This window comes from Panthera pardus, unplaced genomic scaffold (assembly GCF_024362965.1).
Source record: "Panthera pardus isolate Hobbes unplaced genomic scaffold, ASM2436296v1 HiC_scaffold_11, whole genome shotgun sequence".
Classification (NCBI taxonomy): Eukaryota; Metazoa; Chordata; class Mammalia; order Carnivora; family Felidae; genus Panthera; species Panthera pardus.
Genome location: NW_026526666.1, coordinates 22,190,102 through 22,193,589, shown reverse-complemented (window position 1 = coordinate 22,193,589; position 3,488 = coordinate 22,190,102). Strand labels below are relative to the sequence as shown.

The following is a 3,488-nucleotide window of genomic DNA, read 5'->3' as shown; positions in this document are numbered from 1 at the left end:
CAGACATGCCTACATGTACAGAGGGAGAGAAATGTGAGGTGATTTTTATGGACAGTAAGGAGGCAGCCTTTCTGTTCCCTGTGTTACCCATCATAGCATCACATCCAGCGCCACGGCCAGCTATGCACTTGCAGACACAACCACAGTCATTGTGGGAAATAAAATAAGAGGAAAATTAATAGGTATCATAGGAGAGTTCTCCATAATACATGAAACCTAGGATGTGTTTTCCATAGGCTAATAGCAGTCTGCCTTCCCCTACAAGGTAGACAAGAAGTGTGAATGATTGGAAGATAGAACTGGCTATAAGACATCTTTACCATGTGTGAAGCCGAACTGAGTATTTGGGGTATAATCAGAGTTTAAATCAAGTAGGATCTAACAAATCATGTACTATGGTACTTAGATAACCTTCCTCTCTCTCAAAGACACAGAATATTTCTACTTCCCTCTGCCATAATTGAGATAAGTTCAGAAAGATTTATTACCCTTCTTTATAAACGCCAGACATGGAGGGCGAGGGAGAGATAGAAGCTGATTCTGACGTAGTTCCTCAATAGGATTTCTTATTTTTCCAGAAGACACCCAGCAATTGGGCTATGCTGGCAGAAATTTGTTTCAACTCTCTAAAGCACCACATTGTCTAATATGTGGTTGATGCTTAAGAATATCAAATAAAGAACAATCATTTCCTGGGAATTCAGCTCTCTCCCAGCTATGAACAGTTGGATTTTGCAAAATGTGTTTGTTTCTCTAGCACTAAAGCCGATCTGGACTTTGGCAAGGCACCTATCCTATAGGACTGGTTCTTTTAAGAACAAGCCCCAAGCTCCCAGAAGCACATTTGCTCAAATGTGAGTGGGCTGCAATTCAAGTAATTTGCTCCCTAGCGCCTTGTGACAATCTTGTTTCTGTTTCTGTGTTCTTTCTCCAGCTCCCCTCCTGCTTTGCCCCTAAAGATTGATGCACCATTTCATCTGCTTTTTCAGAAATCTAGTTTCCTTTTCATGTCCCACTTCTGGGCTCACATACTGTCTCCTAAGCCCACTATTTCCATGGACTGATAATCTTCTATAGAGTCCCCCATCTTGCAAAAGATTCATATTTGGACCTCCAAGACATCTATGCCCATTTATAGCCCCACTTGATGAGCCCCAGACCCAATCCTAAATTAGGATCCTAATTAGGTTAGGTTACATAATCCTGTCTCGGAATCAAAATCTTATCTTTAGGTTCCATGGTGTAGTGGTTAGCACATCTGCCTTATACCCAGAAGATCCTGGGTTCAATTGCCAGTGGAACCACAAAGTTGCTTTAGTTTCCATTCAAAAGAAATTTGGTGAACCCTGTCTCAGAATCTGAACCTTTATCAAAGAATTTTAATACTGGATTTCTAGTTTTAAAAGAATCTCAGGATAACAAGGTACAGGGCTAGCCTGATATAGATACCCTGGCTATCAGTCATATCCAATGTATTTCAATCACTGGTAAAGCCAACTTCTTAAACCAAGATATTCAGCTTTCTTTAAGCAGACTCCATTATTTAATATTTAAGCTAGTGCAGAATCATTCTTTTTTGTGTGTGGCACACACTCTGAACACCAGGCAGAAAAAATTACTGTTATCCTTTTATTCTGAGGATATAGGACACATTTTTCCACAGGATGATTTAGGTGTTAAGAAAAATATATGCATCCGGACACATTAGATTTAGTGACACAGTTGACAAGTAAAGGCACATCTCCATCCTCTGCACCATAAGCTCTTCCTCAACATAATTATGACAAGGAAATGCCCAACTCATACTTACCAGGTGAATAACACATTGCATAATTCATATGATGAATGAGGATAAAATCAAGTCACAGAGCATTACTGGAGAGAAAAATAACATCAAAGTAGAATCCAACCATAAAATTACAGCCAAGGATGCTGTCACAAGTTAGCATGGCTAATGGAAATAGCAAGTCTAACAATTGTTGCTCATGGACCCAACCATCCTTCTTCCACCCCACCCAGACCATCTAATCCACCCTTACCTTCAGCCCTGTTATATCATCAGAAACCAATCCTAGCCTTAGGAATGGGTTTTAAGAAATTATAAACTAATATGTGGATGTGATACTCATACAAGCGCCGACCTTGCTTCCTAGAACACAATCCACAATCGCATCTGGGTAGTTTTTTTCTGCTCACTCAAATTTTACAAAAATATGGCTTTTGAAACCAAATGGGTATAAATTCTAATCTTATTTCCATTAAGGAAGCTTTACTTCTGATCCATTGCCTATGAAATAAAGATAAAATATTTATTTGCAGAGTTTTATAAGCATTCAGTAGGATAATGTGCCTAACAAGAGTCAAGTACATGGTATATGCTTAACTTGTTGCTTTTTAAAATTCTCATAACTACCATTCTTTAGGTTTCCATTAATTTAGTCTGATACCTTGTTTGTTACAATTTTTAATATCTCATCTCAAAAATTGCAACACTCTAATTAGGCATTTATTCCTCTAGGCCTTCACTGTGCAAATAAAGTATCACTAGTCACATGTGGTATTTAAATATAAATTTTAATTACTAGTTTTAAATAAAATTAAATATTCAATTCCTCAGTTGCACTAACCACATTTCAAGTGCACAATGGCCACATATCGCTAGTGGCTACTGTACTGAACAATACAAATAGCATTGCCATTATGGCAAAAAGTTCTATGGGACAGCACTGACACAGATAATCTAAGCACCTTACAATGTATTCCATTGATTAGCTCTGAAGCATTTCATAACCTTTTCCTCAACATGTCAACAGATGACAAGTGCCCCAGAGACCATCTGCTTCTGTAACACAAGTTTTTAAACTTGAAACTTGTTCACACTGTGGTCACTCATTCTTTCTATTAGTTTCTCTTAAAAAGCCTGCTTTCCCAGGGGCACTGGGTGGCTCAGTCAGTTAAGCATCAGACTTCAACTCAGGTCATGATCTCATAGTTTGTGAGTTCAAGCCCCACATTGAACTCTGCGCTGACAGCTCAGAGCCTGGAACCTGGAGCCTGCTTTGGATTTTCTCTCTCTATCTGCCCTTCCCCGGCTCATACTCTGTCTCTATCAAAAATAAACATTTTTTTTAAAAAGCCCTCTTTCTCCTCTAAACTTCCTCCTAACCAAGGCATCTGTTCACATACATATTATCTTGTTTCCATTGTCATTAAACATCACATTCTTTTTTTAAATGTTTATTATTTATTTTTGAGAGAGAGAGAGCGAGCAGGGGAGGGGCAGAGAGAGAGGGGGACAGAAGATCTGAAGTAGGCTCTGTGCTGACAGCAGAGAACCCAGCAATGCAGGGCTTGAACTCATTAACTATGAGATCATGACCTGAGCCAAAGTCAGAGGCCTAACTGACTGAGCCACGCAGGTGCCCCATTAAACATCACAGTCTTGGGTACCTAGGTGGCTGCGTTGGTTAAGCACCTAACTTCGGCTT

General features: G+C 39.3%; 1 non-coding gene across 1 annotated transcript; it reads left to right on the top strand.

Moving 5' to 3' along the window:
- Positions 1-1,231: 1,231 nt before the first annotated feature.
- Positions 1,232-1,304, top strand: TRNAI-UAU (transfer RNA isoleucine (anticodon UAU)). Its single transcript has one exon. It is a non-coding gene; the product is annotated as a tRNA-Ile (tRNA).
- Positions 1,305-3,488: the final 2,184 nt, after the last annotated feature.